The sequence below is a fragment of the Microtus oregoni genome, unplaced genomic scaffold, assembly GCF_018167655.1.
Source record: "Microtus oregoni isolate MIOR12 unplaced genomic scaffold, Mior012 000053F_ref0000044, whole genome shotgun sequence".
In the NCBI taxonomy this organism is placed as follows: Eukaryota; Metazoa; Chordata; class Mammalia; order Rodentia; family Cricetidae; genus Microtus; species Microtus oregoni.
In genome coordinates, this window is record NW_024543829.1 from 5117775 (window position 1) to 5138252 (window position 20478).

Genomic DNA, 20478 nt, shown 5'->3' on the forward strand with positions numbered 1-20478 from the left:
TCTGATGACTTCTCAGTATGAAGTGCTCATTTCTGACTTCTGGCTTGTATCTATCTACCTATTTAATACCCCCAACTGGATATCTACTATACATTTTATACTTACCATGACTAAAACTACATTCCTGATGTTCCATCCATTCTAAGCCAGCTTCCCCAAAAGTCTCCCTTCCTTACTAACTGTAACCCCATCCTTCTTGTTTTTCAAGTCAGAACCTTATCATCTTTCTCTCACCCCCTAAATCCCATCTGTCAGCATATTCTGTTGACACTATCTTTGAAATACATGCAAACTTTTACCACTTCTTATCACATATCTCTCAAACCTCGATTATCACAACTTCTTTCTTGCTGGTGCAAAACTCTTTTTTCTCTTATAATGAATATAAAAGCCAGTATGTTTTTAAAGCTTGTTTTGATCCATGTTTTGCTGTTTTGAGACAGAAGGATCTCCCATGTGGCCCAGCTGGTCTCAAACTCATAATAAAAAAAAATGCTGTATTATCTAAGGCCTTTAGTAGCCATTATGGTTGATTTCTTTATAGAAAGAAACCGTAGAATGGGTACCATGTGCTAAAAACTGAGACAGAAGCAGTGAGTTTTCCTAACTGTGACAATCGTGGTGACTGGTCTTGGTTTCCATGTCTGCTAGCATATAATTCTCTACCTTCTCTGATCTCAAATCATCTTTAGAACGTTTGTTTTCTGTCTATCCTATCACATAACCACAAGAAGCACTACACTCATGCGTTATCTCAAATTACTTTCTCATTAGATTCCTAACAGAATGAGAAAGGCTGATGAGAAGGAGACAAGGGCCATTAAAGTGTTAAAGTGTAGAGGTACAGAGTCTGAGCGAAGTCATGAGGAGAGAGAAGAATAGGGCTGATTAGGAAAAATAAAGTTACTATTCACACAAAACTAGTCCACTTTATGGATTTAAGCTAAAAGGCACTGTAGCTTTTTCTCATATTTAGTAAATCTTATGGATAAGGGCACTTCGATATAAAACGCTACGTGTATCTAGTAAGAGGGAAGGTATAAAGAAGACATTCTCAAGGTTAGGTGAGAACTCATGCTTAAACCCTTGGGGTTACAACAGATTCCCACAGAGAGGAAATGCATATCCAACAGCAGTACCAACATGAATAAGAAAAAGGTTTCATTTAAAAAAAGGAAAAAGATTATCCTGAGTATTTTAATATAGCTATATAGATCACCTATTCAGTAGTTTCTGTTTGTTTGTTTTGACCAAAATAAAATTCAATACTTTGATGAAATAAGAGTTATTATTTGAAGAAACCAACTCAGTCATTTTTATTGGCCCTTGGAACATACCCCTAAGGATATTGGTAATCTTGTTTTTTTATCTGTTTGGGAACCTACCCCTAAGGATATTGGTAATCTTGTTTTTTATTTGTTTGTGTGTGTGTGTGCCTGTGTGTGCGTGCACATGTGTGTGTGTGTCAGTAACAATTTGCTTAACAGGAATTATGAAGGATTCCAGAGGTTATAGCTATTGATCTGACATATTTTTAAAAGCTTCTCTAAAATAAATGCTTAGTAAGAGTTGCATGAGGCATAAATATACAAATACACATTTTCTTTGAGACAGATTTAAAATTTGTCTTTCCTCTGACCTAAGGGTTATTTAATTTTTCCTGCTCTGTTTCTGATCATCTATTAGGTAACTATAATAGCCTGTAGAATAAGTCTGAAGTGCTCAGTCATCCTTCCATGTGCTCTTAGTATGATTTCTAGAAGTTCCACAAAGGAATATGATATTCTCTTAAGTAAAGCAGTCTCTCAGAAGGAAGGGGTGTAGCAACATGCAATTGAGAATAATTAGGCTATGAATTCATGTTGTTATGAAAGTGTTGCCATTAAGTACGAGATGGGGACATTCACATTAGACTCGGAACATAAGGAGGGTATAATACTCTTCCAATAATAAATCAGTTGGAGGAAATTTCAGTTTATAAAAGCATAACATTTGAGAATAGCATATAAACTCCTCTTGAGATCTTTCAAAAATTAAGTTGCCAGAATGCCTGATAAAGTTTATTAGAAAAAATAAACTATACTGAGAAGGTAAAACTTTTTATAATTTCACAATTTATATGCGCACAGCTGGTACAGAAACCTTTGCTCTTTAAAGAGAAATAAGAAGTACTTGAATGGGGTATCACCCATTCTTACAGAGCTTACCAATTGGTGGGTGGTAGTGAGTATTTCATGAATGATCAAAGCAAATTCATAGTATAGAGACACAAAGACTTGAAGAAAAACCATACTAGAAAGAGAGTAACCTTTAAGTGTTCCAAGAGGCACTGAAGCCTAACCTACAGCCTTAAATGTTGAGAGAGCTTCAGAAAGTGAAGTACTAATTAGCGCTGAGCTATCCCTAGTAGACCTCCCCCATTCTAATTGCCGCACTAGTGTGAGTTCCTCAGATGCCAGATTCTTATGAGGTCAGAAGTAATTCCATTTTATAGATAAGAAAATTAACTCAGGCATCGTACTGAGTGTCTCGGCTGGTAGATAGTAGGCCAAAAGCTGTCCCATAAAGTTTGACTCTTAAGTCTCTTAAAGGCAAAGGAATGGCCTTCAGGCTCTCCCATTGCTGAACTCAGCCTATGGAGAGTGATCAAATGAAGCTCCCTACTCCACAGTCTTGCCCCTAAGTGAAACTTTTCCATGCTCCCATTTATCAACCCTTTTATAACAATCTGTAGCTCTCAGTCTATTTTATTATTAATAATTTCTTCTAATATTAACAGATACAGACAAAAAAATGAAACTTCATGTTTAAAAAGACACTTTTTTCTGGGAAAAAAAATCCTTTTAAAAAGGTACTTAGAGGTCAAATGACATTTCTAGTATCATTAAAGTAGGAAGATTCTTCCCTTTACCTTGCATTCTTGTTACAGTGATCCTAGTCTAGTACTCAATGTGTCTTTGAAGTCTATAATCAAAGAGAAAATAGGGCTTACCTAGGCAGTATAGGAAAACAAGAACACCTCACTTAAAAGCTAGAAAATAAATGTTCTAGAGGCTCTTATGAATATGAAGCGAAGTCTGGGAAAGGAAGAAAGAGGAAAGAAGAAAATAGAGGAATAATAATTGGCGTGAGAAGGTTCAGCGAACAGAAGAGGCCTTCAGAAGATTTTCAGAGGAGGTCATGAGACCTTAATCTTGTCACCTTGACACAGGTATGGAAGATAAGCCAGTCCTTGGGCAGAAGTGTGGGAAAAGAGTAGCACAAATGTGTCCAGTCCTGAAGAAAGCAGGAGCTCAAAGACCAGAAATGCTTGGGAACCGTGAGAAAGGAAGAAGTTAAGAGTTAGAAAATGGTAAGGCAAAGCCTTTAGAATATGGTAAGGATATTGAATTTTATTCTGAGAGAAGTGGAAGCCAATGAAGATATTCAACCAGAAAAGATGGATGATCACATTCACATTCGTGAAAGGTCACCCCATGAAATCTACACTCGAATAAAGACATATATCCAAGTAGGGATGAGAAGGAGTTCAGGTGAGTGGTGTGTTCTAGAGTTGCTTACTTATCAGTAAGTGAGTACAATACTTAGTTTAGGAATAGGGTCTAGACAGAAACTAGAAGAGGATCCAGGACTAATACCTAAAGTTATCCATACACAAAAGCTGGGCAGCGGAGGAGAGAAGAGTGAAATCAAAGAAAATCTTAGTCTCTGTCTGGCCACCAGAGACTTGGCTGTTGTGAGGCAAGATGTGCAGATGCCTATGACTTTGCTTTTTATGGTAATCTGTCTAATCTATTGTCATTAAATGTGACTCTGCCACATATGATTTTAATTCAAATGTGTGTTATAGCTCATAAAAACTGAATAAATACAGATTGGATTAAAGTGTCAATGATTATCTTTTGGCCAGTACAAATCAGTGTATTATAGAGGGAGGACAGTCTATATAAAACATCCTCTTAAATATTGAAATTCCAAAATTGATGATATTGGCACTACAAACAGCTATCCTATCAGGATAAATTATCAAGAGTTGCATTTCTCCTTGCTATTATATAATACTTCTATCTCAAGAACAGTTGTAAGCTACCCACAGTGCAACCACAGACTGTCTAGAAGATGCTATGTCTAGTTGTCCAATTAGCCTAGTCTACCCAAATTTTAGCTGAGTTTTTCCCCTTGGCTAAGTTTTTTATAATTACCATCTTCAAAGTATATTGTTTTAAAGTTATATTTAATATGGGATGAACTGTGTCACGGAAAGAACAAAGACAAACAACAAAAGCAGTTTCATTCAGCGCATAAATACCAACACAGAAAAGGCTATCCATTATCCTGCCTCACTTTTGGCATTTAATATCAAATTAAGTTGGATAAAAAGTTCCAAATCTTCTTCAGGAAATATTTTCTTGTTTCCTTAAACAGCAGTTTTTGTTTAAAACAGAACAACTCTGTGGCAAATGCCCAGATTTTATACTGACATGTATGATTTTCCAGAAGAAACGTCAAGTCCTTTTGCTTCCCCCTTAATATGGATTGATTAAATGCAATGTCAGAGTTCTATTAGGAACATCTGAAATGGAGAATGCCCAGGAAAGGGGGCACAACCATGGTAATACTAATATTTTGTTCCTGGAGAGGGAATTTATTTTATTTTATTTTATTTGCTAAAACAGCACATTTCTCTGGGCATGAGTGGATAAGATCGAATTTCAGACTAACTGATGAAGCACAAACACTTGTGTTCAGATTCCGTTATTTTTACACATGTACACATAGCCCTCTGGGGAGTTGCTGATTTCTGGTGATATGTGTTTGCTTTGAGATCTCATGGATCAGCAAGCTGTAATGTAGCAATGGATGTATGTATCCAATTCCAGCACCTCCTGGTCATCCTATTTCCCCCATGGGCCTCATTTGTCAAAGTTAGACTGTGAAATACTTGGAGCAAGCATTTGTTTTCTTCAGTGCTGAATTAATAATCACACTGCTTTCACTATTTCTGATTATATTAGAATATTAATCTGTAAGACTCTTAGAACACTTGCTAAGACTGGATTCTAACTTTAAAACAGCCAATGTCATTACCTTAAAGTAAAAACTTGAATAAAATATCACAGTGTTTCCTATAAATTAATGTTAAATCTATTTCTTGTCAATGTAGCCACAGAGTAGTTTAGCGAATTTTATAACTAATAATTGTTTTTTATATTTCCTTTATTTGTCATAGTCATAGAAAGAGAAGTCTTTCCCTGTTAACAGGACATTGCTGTTTATATGCTGCACTGTGTTTCTACTCCCTATGAAATCTATGTATTTCTATCTTCTTTAATATACCTGTCCAGCCAGCACTTAAATGACTGAACAGTGTTAAGAGTTCTAGGACAGCCTCAACTACATAATAAGACCAGATCTCAAAAGAGAAAAAACAGAAAAGCCCAAGATTTTTTGCTAAGTATCTATTAATATCCATTATATATAATATTAACAACTTAAAAACCATTTTTGAATTATAGCAATGTTTTATTAAGAAGAGATTAATCTTTTTTTCATCAGATCATCTAAAACATTGTAGCAACTAGGCCCTTAAGTATCAGAAGGGCACTTGTTTGCTTGTATCCTTCACCCCTCTGACTCTTACAATTATTTCTTCCTCTCTTCAGCAGGATTTCCCAAACTTGGCCTAATGTTTGACTGTGGGCCTCTGCATCTGTTTCCATCAGTTACTGGATGAAGCCTTTCCGACTGTTGGATTAGGTACCAGTCTTTAAGTATAACAGAGTGTCGCTAGGCATCATTACATTGACAATTTTTATCTCCAGTTGTGATTCATTCTATTCTAGTTTCTGGGCAATCCAGTCTCTGGGTCCTGGACCTCCTAGTAGTGTCAGGGGTGGGCTCAACCTTATGGCATGGGTCTCAGGCTGGACCAGTCATTGGTTGGCCACTCCCACAATCTCTGTGCCACCCATACCTCAGCACATTCGAATAGACAAGACAGACTGTAGGTTGAAGGTTATGTACCTGGGCTGGTGCCCCAGTACTTCCGCTAATAATCTTGCCTGGTTACAGGAGACGAGAAGTTCAGTCTACAGGCATGCACCACAAGGACACTTGCTCAGCTATGCTCATAGCAGCTTTATTCATAATAGCCAGACCTGGAAATAACCTAGATGGCCCTCAACTGTAGAATGGATAAAGACAATAGAATATTACTCAGCTGTTAAAAACAATGACATCATGAAATTCAAAGGCAAATGGATGGAGCTAGAAAAAAAAAAATCACCCTGAGTAAGTGCTGTAGGAATTCCTACCTCTAGTAGCCTTTAAGTTACCCGCCCAGTTGGGCATAGCCTATTATACTATAAATGCCAATGTAAAGCATGCCCTCTCTTCCAGTGGTGTGATTTGGTTCCTGTTCCCTCTTTGTGCAGAGGACTGTAATCTGTGAGTCTACCCCTAAAGAAATAACTCTTTAGTATATTCAGTTCTGAGCTAGTGTGGGATTTCTTTTTAGCGTTCTTCTTCAAGTAAGATAACCCAGACCCAGAAAGACAAATATGGCATGTCCTCACTCATAAGTAGATATTAGCTGTAAAGTAAAGGATAACTATGCTACAACCCACAGATCCAGAGACACTAGGTAGCAAGAAGGACTCACTTGGGTCTCACTGGGAAGAGGAAATAGGAGAGATTTTGTGGGTGAACTGGTGGCAGATGGGGATGGGATAAGGGATCAGGTGGGTGCGAAGGGGGGAGATTACTGAAAGAGGCAACAAGGAAAGGAGGCATTTCAGGGGCAGAAACCTAGAGTAAGGGAAACTCCCAGGAAGCTACAATGGAGGCATTTCAGGGGCAGAAACCTAGAGTAAGGGAAACTCCCAGGAAGCTACAATGGAGGCATTTCAGGGGCAGAAACCTAGAGTAAGGGAAACTCCCAGGAAGCTACAAGGACAACCCCAGCCAAGACTCCTAGCAATCACAGGTATGCACCACATCTTAAAATGAAATGACTCTCCAAACAGTTTAACCACAGTTTGGTAAGATTTTCAGTATCTGTCAATAGCATTCAGACCAAAATCCAGTTTCAAAACCAGGTATAATAACCTCTCTCTCTACCTCTTATCAAACCATAATTAACTGTTTTCTCTTTAAGAAGTACATAGAAATTACTTATTTTTTTCTATAAAAGAGAAATCAGCCAAAATAATAAAAAATTAGGTCTAAGTTAATATTGAGTAATAGTGAAATTTTGTCTACATAATTCCTCCTTTTAAATATAATTACAAACCATTGTTGGTGTAGCAGATCTGTAACACCAGCTATTCCAAGTGCTGAAAAAATGGTATCATAAGTTCAAGAACTGCCTGAATGGCAGAGTAAGTTCAGGGTCAGACTGAACAACTTAGAGAAACACGATATCAATATAAAACAAAAGAGAAGAGCTAGAGAGATAGCTCAGTCGTGAAGTGCTTGCCTTGCATGTACAAGGCCCAAAGTGTAATACCAAGTACTTCCCCACAAATATAGTTATAATATTTATTGTATGGGTTTCTGAGAAGAAGCCTTTGACCATTTTCTAATTCACAAAAGGACAAATCAACATGCACATATCCCTTTTGACAGAATAGATGATATAAGAATTTTGTAGAACAACACATGCTAAGATTTATAGCTTTATAAACTTTGAATGTAATAGATGGAATGTATACTAACATTACTAATAAAACAATGTCAGTTTCCCAATTGTATCACTTCTCAAGGAGAGGAAGAGCTATAATGATGCAGGATGAATTCTTAGTTACGCTATTTTGTCTTTAAGAACATAGATATTATGTTCAATTTTTGAGAACTTCACTAGAGGGGTGTTTTGAAAGAGAAAATATAGTGAATAGAAATTAGTTGCTGCTCCATTGAAAGAACGTGTACAAATGAAAGCAGCCTAAAATTAAGTGTGCATGTAACTCTACCATTAACTACACCTCAGTCTCAACTGCAATGACTTCTTCTTGCCTCACACCCTGCAATTGCAGGAGAGAACATTAGGGCTCCATTCATCTCACAGTTTGTTCTGTGTGACCTTTGAGCAACCTCACCCTTTCTCCATACTCCCATAACTGTTGTTTAGTTAATGCAACAGAATGCCAACTGGGCATCAAAACAGCTGTGACTATGCCAAAGCTAACCCAATGATGACACTTACTACGTAGGCATGACTCTGGGTCTGAACTGGTCTGAAAATATTTGACTCATGATTCCACATTTGCTTCTCTTTTTTTTCCTTTCTCTGTCATTTTACACCAGGAACTGTCATCTATTTTATTAACAATTAACTATGTTTCTATATTTTTTACCAGGGAGCATTAAAAATTTTAGAATCGGGGTAAAACCTATGCACAGTGGCCCCTTGAGTGCCCACTGAGTTCTCATATTCCAAATACTCTGTTTCAATACTTGGAGACAGTTTCAGTTTTACTGATGAGGCAATAAAGCTAAGAGAAAGAAATGGAAATATACTAAATATGTCACTAAGAATTAGAGTTCCTCAAATAAAGTTCCCTCTCGGCGGCAGCGGTTGAGCCCTCTGCCCCGCTGCCCATATTTTAGTCCAGTGACTTACGGGCTTTCACAGTGAGGAGTTCAGTGTGTCTGGAGACGATCTGCCATCTGTGAGGAAATGTTTAGGTTAAAAGCTCTGCATCAGAGATGGGGAATGTTGAAACGTGAGCAAAGAAAATAAATGTCTTGAGGGACTTAAACTTACAGAGAGCATATTTACCCCACATGAATATCTTGTGTGGCTGGGGAAGCCCAGATATTTCACCTCTGAGGCAATAGCTGAAACAGAGAGGAATGGAAGTGATGACAAGCAAGGGCATGGCTTGGGTATTCCAAGAATTATGGTTCCTTTTCAACGTTTTTTGCCGAGTCTCTGGCTCAGGAAGCATAAACTGGGCTCTGTGGGCTCTGCTCATGTGTGAGACACTGGGTCAATACTACTGTCTACCAGATACTGTAATAAAAGATTGCTGACTTAAAAAAAAACTCACAGTGCAATAGGAACGGATTATACTCAGAGTATGGTATTTTGTGATTTATGTTGTATAAGAGTCCCACAAAGGAAGAAGTAACTTTTGATTGAATGTGAAGGAAGACATCAGAGGAGATGAGCATCTGAGTTCAAGTGACAGCCACTCTTGTTTGCTGACTTTAGTTTTCCTGAAATCTGTCTTTAAATCAAAGATTTTGGTGTAATCTCAGGATACAGTATGAGAATTGAAGATGATGAAGGTGCAGGAATGTGTAGTTAATAACTATGCTAACTGGCATCACTGTCCTGGTAAAGACTCAGAACTCTCTCAGAAATATTCTAGTCAGGAGGAAGCTGGCACTCATCCACTTCCTGTTTCATTACTTGAGAATTTCGTCTGGAAGGCACACTTTCCCAGGCGAAGAACACTCATAAGCAGAGTAAAACCGGAGGCCGTGGGGATGTAAGAGAGTCATTGCGATGCTCACTTTTTTATTTTATTTTATTTTATTTATTTATTAAAGATTTCTGTCTGGTGCCCTCTTCTAGCCTGCAGTCATACACACAGGCAGAATATTGTATACAAAATAAATAAATATTTAAAAAAAAAAAGAAAGAAAATGACCAGTCATCTGCTTCCCAGGCACCGTTTGGGGATACAGCTTCGTCTGGTACAAATGACAGACTCTGTTCCCAAAAACAACTTTTCTCACATGTTGGAAAGGCCTTGTGGGAGTGTAGGACTGCAAACATATTAACAATCTTTGACACAAATAGCATGGTTGATGATCAATAGCCCCCATGCCCACATAGCAAATAGTTTGATTATTGACGAGTTATACCATTTTGGTCTAAATAGCAGTTGTTTCTCTTACCCAATAACAGGTTTCATGACCACAATAAGATCAAAGCCAAAGCATAAATATGAATATGCTATACCTAAAGATATGATAAGAAAACGGGAGTAATATCTGGTTCTGTAATGAGGGGTGCGTATATCCCGCAAAGACCCTTTTTCTGTGGGGTTACTCTCAGACTTACTGCTAAGCCTGCCTTCTCCCTTCCCTGCATTTTCCATCTCTCTTCTCCCTTTGCCTAACACTGCTTGTGCTGGCACATATGCATTCTCATTCTTTCTAAAATGTCTTCTTACAGCTACCCAACTCTCACTATGTAAGAACTCACAGACTTTCACTGTGGAACCTCATAGATTGCTTGACTTCTGTATCAAAAAGCATGACCTGTCTCCTGGAAGCTGCTAAAGGCTCTAGCCTCCTTGTGCCTTCTTTCTATAACTGAAGACATCACTTTTGAATTTCTCCTCAAGTCTGTTTTTAAATTCTTGTGTTGATGAGTCCACGAATCTGCAAAAGGGACTCTGTCTCCCACAGTAATACCAGATCTCTGTTTTCATGTCTAAGGAAAGCCCTGGAACTATTGAACAAGAATGGTACCACAGGGATGGACATAGTTTAATGCTGGGATGCTGTGTTCTCACAGAGAACCTGTGAGAATGCATAACCTAATCCAAGCTGACATCCATGGACCTGCTCACTTGGGGATGTCTAGGGGAAGGAAAAATTTGGAAGAATTATACTTGTTTTCCATAGCTGTCAAGAGAAGTCTGACCATATTCTTATTCTTGGTCAGTTTTTCAACACTTGATAACACATCTCGTCCTTCAGAACAGGAGGATGGAATGCAGGGCTTATATACTGGGAAACTCTCATCTGGAAGAAGGAAGAATATTTTTCATCTATTCAGTGAAACATTAATAGCACCTGTGTGTCAGGTACCAGTATAAATGATGAGGATGTTGTCAGGAGTAAGACAGAGACGTGCCCTGCCTTCACAGAATTTATATTTCAGTAAAGAAACAGAATCAGATAAATAGCCCTTTTTTAGGGTTTGATTATTACTGCCCACATGAAACACTAGAAACAGCAACATGGGCTCCATCTGAGATAGAGAGGACTATTTAGGATAGTAAGAAGGCTCAGGACGTTATCAAAAGGTATCAAAGTTCTAGCTCATTAATACCCAAGGGAGAATGACAATTGGGATGAGAGAGTCTTCATTAAAAAGAGTTCAGAATTGGTTATAATTCAACAGAGCATCCTCATCGAATTTTAGAAGAAGAGATGTTGTGAATGTATTTCCATGCTTCAATGACAGTTATATGGAGACAAAGGTAGGAGAGAACCAGGCAAGTAAACAAACAAGTTAAAATGAAGATCACGGTTGTCACATACATGCAGAAAGATGATTGCAAATTGGAAGGAATAAAGATATCTTGTGTTTATGTATAATAATTTGTTTCTTTAAAAGAAAAATGTGCAAAATAAAGAACACATTATCATTCAAACAAGAGAGTTTTGTTCTGCATAATATCTTTATTCTTTATTTGAAAAAAATTGTTCTTTATTGTTAGACATATATATTTAGAAGCATGTTCTACTTATAAAGATTGCTAATGGAAGGGTGCAGTGGATCCCATTGGAACATCCATAAGCAAGAACCTTTCAGTGAGTCTTTGGCATTCAGGACTCAAGTAACCATCATAGGGCAGCCGCTGCCCAGCCCTCATTTGTTGCCAGGTAGGAACTCAGACTTTGTGCTGCCAGGGAATGTCTGGTGTTTTGCTTGTTTTTTTCCAAATGTGAAATGTCCTGATTTTAAAGCGTTGGCAATGAATTCAAATTAACTAAACAAAGTAAAATGAAACACTATGAGAATAGAAACGGGGCCGAGAGGAAACAGAGAAAGGAGGAGGAAAAAAAGTGTCAGATGCTTGTACTCTGCATTCACCCTACACTTTACCATTCTGCCGCCTCTGCTGTGGGATCCCCATCACAATCTCTTTTTGTGATAAATCTAGGTGATATTGTAGTGCTTGTGTTGTGGAAAACTTTATTCAAATCCAGAAGGTGAAAATATTCCAGAGCTTTTTAAGGAAAGAAGAAGAGTGTTATTAATCAGAGTCCTGGAGTCCCCTTGGAGAAGACAGTTGGCCGAGGCAAGGGCGATTCTTAACCTCTTGTATACTTTACAGTCGGCAGATTCTACACTGTGGGAACCTCAGAAAAGAAGCCAGACTTTCCCATTGACTCCATGGCTGCGTCAGCAAATGCCAGACCCAGCAGGCCCTTTGTATTATAGGCTAAGGGTCCAAACAGCTGTAAACAGTTTATGCCAAGATCTCTTCAAATGTGACAAACTCAGAGCATCCTCAGTGCCTTGGGAGGCCAGTTAGAGCTAGGAGAGCTCACAGATGACAGTCTCTGAATACTACGGCCACACCTCTCAGGGCTGATGGCCATGGTGGTTTTTTCTATTCTCTCTTCATCAGAAATGATGCTGGCGTTGGAAGTTACTTATACATGGTTTTGCTTTAATTTTTAGCAAAGAAATTTTGGAACTGCGTATTTCCCAATGAGAAACAATTGCCTAGATGTTGAATTCATACATCTTATGTTTGCCATCTCGTGTAACTTGCTTGTACAGCTTTCCTCTAGGTTAATCCAACCCAGTGAAGAAATTAATGAACACATTCACTTGTCAGAAACTGCATTACTAAAACCTGAAAGATCTCAGTGTTGTGTTAGAAGTTGTTTGTGGAATCTTTTAAGGGAATATTGCTTTCCATAACTTACACAGACTTTCTGGCTAGAAAATTAGTCTTTGTTAAAGGAATTCCATTTCTATATTTGCACCTCTTAAATACTGTTTTTATTATTTAAAATTTGAGTATTTTTGGATCCTTGTATCAGATTTATTTGGTAACATGTCATAATAAATTACTAGTGACATGGGGTTGGGAAAGCCAAAGTCATACAAGAGGGACAATGGCCATAGAGTGTTTTTATGACTCTGAGTGTGACTGCCAGCTGCTGTGATACCTTAGGAACAATCAGGGTAAATGGGCATTCTCATCTAACTGGAGACTTTTAGTGTGCTTTACATAAGGCAGCAGTGGGGGAACGGGTAATAAGAGTACTGATGCTGAAATAATGCCCAGTGGAAAACAAAGTACATACAAAACCAAGTGAATCTGCTCCATAAGGAGACATTCTCAAATTTGGCTATTACTCATAGTATAATAAGATTCCTTAAAACATATGACCACAGTCCTTAAAACACAATAATCAAAGTCTTCAAATCAAATAACTATATAACTACTGAAATAGTGTGATTTATAGCCTACAATTCCATTTATTCCAGTATTTGACATGTATCACCAAACACTTCTTTTCAAGAGTAGTCCTCCATAAAGGATAAAGCTATAGAAATAGAAAAATTACTGTTTCTCAGTTGTATATAAAACTCACATTAGCCTGGTGGTGGTGGCATATGCATTTAATCCCAGAAGCAGGCAGATCTCTGAGTTTGAGGACATCCTGGTCTACAGAGCAAGATCCAGGATTACTAGGGCTACAAAGAAAAAACCCTGTCTAGAAAACAACAGCAAGGATAAGTAAAACAACATCTACAATTCCAATTGCCTTGAGTAACTTCGTAATTGATAATGATAATAATAAAATCCACTAAAATTTTAGCCAGGTGGTGGTGGTGCACACTTTTAATCTCAGCACTCATGAGACAAGCAAGCAGGTCTCTGAGTTTGAGGCCAGCCTTGTCTACAGAATGAATTCCAGGACAGCCAGGGATAAACAGAGAAACTCTGTGTCAATAAACCTAGAAAAACAAAAACAAAAGAAAACACTGGTTAGGGATTATTGTCATTGTACTTTTTAATATATTTATCAATCAAATGTATGTTTATGTTGAAAAACTGTGAATAAACTCAGAATATAATTAGAAATGAAAACACTTGGATAGGTTAGAGAAAATTAACAAAACACCAGCAAGGACAAGAGTTTATAAACATTAAATTTCTTTATATAACTGTATAGGCAAGTTCCTTACTTTATTGTTTAGAATCTAAGACCTCATGATAAGCCTTGGCAATCTTTTGTTCCATGTTGAAATAACAAGAGCTATCCAGCCAGAAATAAATCACCTTCTTGATCACAGAAAAACCTTGAACAAAACTGGGCCCACTCTGTGGTTTGCCTTGCCAACTAAACTCTTCTGTCTTGCAGAAAAGGCTATAAGACTGTTTTATTGATAATCTCCCAACCCCAGCCACAGGAGATAGACTCTTAGTAGCAGTATTTGTAGATCTTAAGAATCTCATTCTCATAGGACCCACAGGTGAGCCCATAGTCCTGAACAAGAAAAGCAAGACACAGGACACTCTCCTTGGATGTAGCATCTGCCAGCTTCTTCATCCTTTGGATTTGTAATAAAAAGAAAATTAGAAACCAAAAGGAACAAATATCGATTGAGTCAATGCATGCCAGACTCTGATTTTTAGAACTATTGAAGAGCAAATAAAGTCTGGAGAGAGGGACATCTATAGAAGAAATCGTTATACTTTTGTTCATATGGCTTACTCTGAGACATTCTTCCTTGATGTTTTCATCAGTAAGCATTTTATTGGTCTTTGTGAGGTTAAAGTGACCTTTCAAGTTTGATATGGTAAAACGGTTAGGTACTCATTTTCTTACTTACCAGTTGCGTTGCTAGCCTTTCTGTTCTTCAGCATAGCATCGTTGTTGATAAAAGAAGATAATTATAGTGGATGCATGCATAAAAGAAAATCTGAATGGAAAATGTACTGCTTTGATCAGTAGTTTTGGTTCCTTTGTTATATAATTTTAATGAAAACTTGACAGAACACTGATCTATATTCCTTAACTCTAAGTGTGGGTAAGTACCTACAGAGAATCTTTTCCATGTCATATGTGTGTGTGCATATGCACATGTGTGTTATATATATGATATATTATGTGTAATATATAAATTATATAAAGTAAACTTATCCATCACCACTTTTAATCAATAGATTTCATTTTGATTATAACTAGAAAAAGAAAGTAAAGCTCCGTAGGTTTTTTTCAACACCAACCCTATAAAAACAGCAGTTATCACCAATGTGAGGAGGGAAGACTGCATGCTTTGGAAACATAAATCAGCATAAAAGCTGATTTTTTTTCTGTGCTTTGAATGGATCATTATGAGAAAATCAAATTTTATATGGTAGGCAGATCCACATTTGGCACCCATTCATGCATAGACTTTTAGACACATAATAAACTAATAATTTAACATGAACATCTCATTTAGAAACTGTAATTGTTCTCTTTAGTGGTTCAGTTCCTAAGTCCAATATTTATTCCAATCTTTCAAATGGCATTAAATTTCTGCCTCATTTGTATTAAGGTTTCATCTGGCCTTTGATAATAAAATGACATATTTATTGACTAGCTTTTATTAGCTTTGGCTTAAAGATTCTCATAGAACTTCACTTAGGAAACTCAATTCTCTTTATAACAGAAAAACGAAACATTGCTTGCAAGACGATTGTGGATGTAGATGGAAATTTCGTCGTGAAAGTGCAGCGGGAAGAATCGTTTGGGAGATTAGCCTCTTTAAGCATAAACAGTAACTTTTAGCAATTTTTACACCATCTTGATTACTGAGAGATACTGACATTTTTAAATAGTTACATTTTTTATTTACATATAATATGTTAAGCCAATTTTCCTATTCAGAAGAATACACAAATTTGAAGTAAGCCTGATTTATCTTCTCTCTTCTCCTTATGATTTAGATCTTAAGTGGCCATCAGGAGTCAATGTGCTGAAAGCTTGCTAAGAACAATGATGGGTCAGGTCTCTTGCCAACCCTAAAGTGGCTCCCTTAACTAAGAATTGTGGTTCCGTGCTCCCCTGTCCAACCTTCCTTTATCCCAATCCTCCTGTTTTCCCAAGGCCCGACCTCCTTCCCTTCTAACTTTTCTCTCCCCATCTCCCCTTACCCCCATCCCACCCCACCCCCAAGATCCCAATTTTCTCCCCGGCAATTTTGTCTACTTCCCTTAGCCAAGAGGATAACTATATGTTTTTCCTTGGGTTCCCCTTCTTACTTAGCTTCTTTAGATTCACCTATTGTAGACTCCGTGACCCTTATTTATGGCTAGAAACCAATTATGAGTGAGTACATCCCATGTTCATCTTTTTGGGTCTGGGATACCTCACTCAGGATAGTGTTTTCTATTTCCATCCATTTGCATGCAAAATTCAAGAAGTCATTGTTTTTTACCGCAGCGTAGTACTCTAATGTGTAGATATTCCATACTTTCTTCATCCATTCTTCCATTGAAGGGCATCTAGGTTGTTTCCAGGTTCTGGCTATTACAAATAATACAGGTGCCCAAGCCGAGGTCCCCAGTTAGTTCCTTGGGCAGTTGAGGATAGGGAACCTGAAATGACCCTATTCTAGAGCAATACTGACGAATATCTTGCATATCATCATAGAACCTTCATCTGGTGATGGATGGAGATAGAGACAGAGACCCACACTGGAGCACTGGACTGAGCTCCCAAGGTCCCAATGAGGAGCAGAAGGAGGGAGAACATGAGCAAAGAAGTCGGGACCATGAGGGATGCACCCACCCACTGAGACAGTGGGGCTGATCTATTGGGAGCTCACCAAAGCCAGCTGGACTGTGACTGAAAAAGCATGGGATAAAACTGGACTCTCTGAACATGGCGAACAATGAGGGCTGATGAGACACAAAGGACAATGGCACGGGGTTTTGATCCTACGTAATGTGATGGCTTTGTGGGAGCCTAGCCAGTTTGGATGTTCACCTTCCTAGATATGGACGGAGGGGGGAGGTCCTAGGTCTTACCACAGGGCAGAAAACCCTGACTGCTCTTTGGACTGGAGAGGGAGGGGGAAAGGAGTGGGGGGAGGGGGAGAAGGGTGAGAGGATGGGGCGTAGGGTGGGAGGAGGGGGAGGGAAATGGGAGGCTGGGAGGAGGTGGAAACTTGTTTTTTTTTCTCCTTTTCTCAATAAAAAAAAGCATTTGTTCAACTAAAAAAAAAAGAACAATGATGGGGTCTAGCAAGAGGTGTTCATGATCATTAAAAATGCTCTTAGAAAGAGATTATGGAATTCTAGCTCCTTTTTGCTTCATGGCCAGAAATTTTTTTTAATTTTAATTATCAGTTGGGGAGGGGAGCCTGGGGACAACTTTATAGGGTTGTTTCTTTCCTTCCACTTTTACATGGGTGCCTGCAGGGATCAAATTTTAGTGACCACACTTGTGTGGCAGTCATCTTTCTCCACTGGGCCATCTGTCTCACTTCTGCTTGTACAAGTGAGGAGGTTTGTTCCATCCATGTTCTCTGCCATCGCACTCCCGCTGGCTAGGGAAAGGAATAATTCTGTCTAATCACGAACTAGAACTTCTACAACCATACACCAAAATCTGATCCTGTTCCTTCTATAAATTTGCTGGTATTTAATACAACGACAGAAAGCAGACTAAAGCCCCTTCCCTCATAAAACTTGGATATGCTTGTGGTGTAGTGAAGGCTCTTCCTCACTCCCGTCATTTGGAAAGTGTTATGGTGTATGCGAATCTGCTCTCCTCATAAATAGTGAAATAGGACTCGTGGCCTCAGAGCTTTTGTACCAACTACATGAGCTAATGCTGTGAAACACTTCAATGGAATGTTGGTTATTTTAAACTTTTAAATCTAATCCCCTTATCGCATCAAAAGCCACTTGTGGCATGTCATTATTCAAAGACCGACTAGCTATCATGTGTTAGGACTCTTATACTTCACGTTATTTCAGCTGAAGGGAAAGAACTACTGATGGGAGTTCTGAGGACCCCACCGTTGTCAGCCTCGTATGGTGAGCAAATACAGTTGGTTAGCTCTATGTTCTAAAAACACTGGAAACTTAAGTCCAAGTTTCCTAGGTATGCTTTACAGTGATGGGGGGGATGGGAATGTCTTCAGATTCCAGTCATCTCCCTGCTCCCAATCCTGATCCTGATTCACTATCTTGCCTCTGTGACCTTTCTTTGTACACTTAGCCTTCTGTTTATTCCCCTCTACTAATCAAAGACCATTGGGTTATTAGCCAAATTTTATTAAACAAAACATTTGAAGAGAGGGGATATGCCCAATGCAGAACAGGAAAAATAGAAAACTAATCATTAGAGGATTGTTTTGAACTCAGCTGCCTCCCCACCTTTGAATACACATCATTATTTTTCTTCTCTATTTTTCTTCTCTATTTTTCTAGAGCTCGAAACCCTAAATTTGTACGTCTATGACCAATTGATTGAAAGTTCTTATTTGTATGCTATTCATAGCATTTTGTTTCACAATTTTCTCTTTCAAATATGCATATACCAAATTTATCATTAAACATGCAATCGATGGAGGCTAAAGGGCTTTTGCCTTGTCTTACTGCACCTTGTTTTGTTCTACTTGGCTGTCTCTTGAAGGCCTGCTCTATTCTGAAGAGGAAACAGATAGGGAGTGGATCTTGGTGAGAAAAGAGATGGGAAAATTTAAATATATATATTTAATTATATATATGATGTATGTATTATGATGTTTGCTAAGTAGCAGGAAAGGAGGTAAGCTGAAGTATTTCACTTAGAGCTCATCTTGTTAGATGCCTGAACTGCTGCACAGTTGCTTCCTGTTGTTATTTCATGCTCCCTGTACCGCCTTGTCCGTCTCTAAGCATGCATCATCTCAGATCAGCCTCACACCTATTTGGTTTTCTCTCATTTTGTATTAACATTATCAACTAATTTTTCTAATATTCCATATAATCTAGAGCTAAATAACACTCTGCCCTACAACAAATGAACTGAAACACTAAATACAGAAATAATCATCAGTTCCACTGATGAAAAGTAATTGGAGTAAATGTGTCTGTGTTCATCTCTTTCCCCTTCATCGATTTCATAGGTTTACTGTAGTCTGCCTTGTACAGGTATTCATTGACTGACTATATTCTTGAGTTTATCAGGCACTCACTCAATCTGTTTTACATATTCATTTATAATAATCTTTGTTCTATTATAATTGCAACAGATTTGGAGGAAACTCATCCCTTCTATTTTATACCTAACAAAAATTTGTGCCTTTGTCAAATTAGTTTATATTAGTGTCTACGTTCTTGACTCTTATTTCATTTGCAGATTCTCAAATTATTTGGGGGAATTTTGTTTGTTATCTCAAAAATACTTGAAGAAATTCATCAAGATTTTGTGGCATAAGGGCAACGAACTTAGAATGTTCTGATTATGTTACACTGTCCAAATTCCTAAAGAGGTATTGGGCAATTAAAAGCAATTTTCATTCTTTGAAACTTCAGTGAAGATAATACATCATCAGAATGTTAAATGCATTTTAAGAAAGACCATCCTAACACTCAGGAGGCAGAGGCAGGCGGATCTCTGTGAGCTCAAGACCAGCCTGGTCTATAAGAGCTAGTTCCAGAATAGGTTCCGAAGCTACAGAGAAATGCTGTCTTGAGAAACTAAAAAAAAATAAAAATAAATAAATAATAAAGGGATTTGAAAGGTTATTTCTTTGACTTTATTCTATAAAATAGAAAATTAACATGTAGTGTTATAACTTAAAAAGTATTATGTGCTGACTTAATTGTGCTCAATTTCTTCAGTTTATGCCCCAAATAATCTAAGTCATAAGATAATGATACTAACTATTAGTAATTAAGGTGGGTTTGTTTGATTTGAGATAGCATCTCACTGTATTGTTCTGGCTTGTCCAAAAAGTAGCTATGTAGACCTATGTGACTTGAACTCCCAGTAATAAGCCTGTCTGTTTCCTGTGTGCTAAGATTAAAGACATATGCCATCATGCCTCACTAGGTATCTTTTTTAACAATTAAAGATAAATAAATTCTATAGAGATTATACAAGCTATTATGGAAAGCAATTATTATGGAAAGCAATGTTGGGGAAAATATTTTTGTTGTATCTTTCTATATCTCCAAATATACTACCTTTTAAAAACTAAACATTACTGATATCTTCCTGTTGTAGTCAAGCAAATTAATCCCCTTTGTCTTACCATCTCTTCATATATACACTTGTTTCTCATTCCTAAACTCTCTGCTATAGATATGATACAGTTTCAGTTATTAGTGTTCACTGAAGATGTCAGTGTCACTTTGTAGATGCTCTTCAAAGGCATGTTCTTCATTGTGGACCATCTTGATTTTCAACTTGGCTCAATTTCATTCAGCTAGAAGACAGAGTTCACGGTATGTCTATGAGGACACTGAGGAAGGAACATACACCCTGAGTGCAGATGGTACTGAACTCAATAGAAGGAAAAAATGAACACCAACATTCATCTCTCAGTCCCTCTGAATTTGGACCCAGTGTAATCATGCACCTCTTGAGTGAGCTAGAGCTGATCTCAAAGCCCTGTATTCCCCACGGTGACAGACTGTACTCATAAATTGTAGCCAGCATAGATCCTTGGTGAGGTCCTTTTTGTCAGCTGTGCTGTGATAGCAACGAGAAGAGTGACAA

General features: G+C 37.9%; 1 long non-coding RNA gene across 2 annotated transcripts in view; it reads left to right on the forward strand.

The window, feature by feature from the left end:
• LOC121437590 overlaps positions 1-20478 on the forward strand; it is a 93846-nt gene that overhangs the window by 19647 nt on the left and 53721 nt on the right. The window contains exon 3 of one of the 2 annotated variants that reach the window (XR_005972982.1): positions 16414-16472. The exons of the other annotated variant lie outside the window; for it this stretch is intronic. This is a non-coding gene — a long non-coding RNA (uncharacterized LOC121437590). Of the gene's footprint in view, positions 1-16413; positions 16473-20478 lie in introns of those variants that run through there. 2 annotated transcript variants of the gene reach the window in all.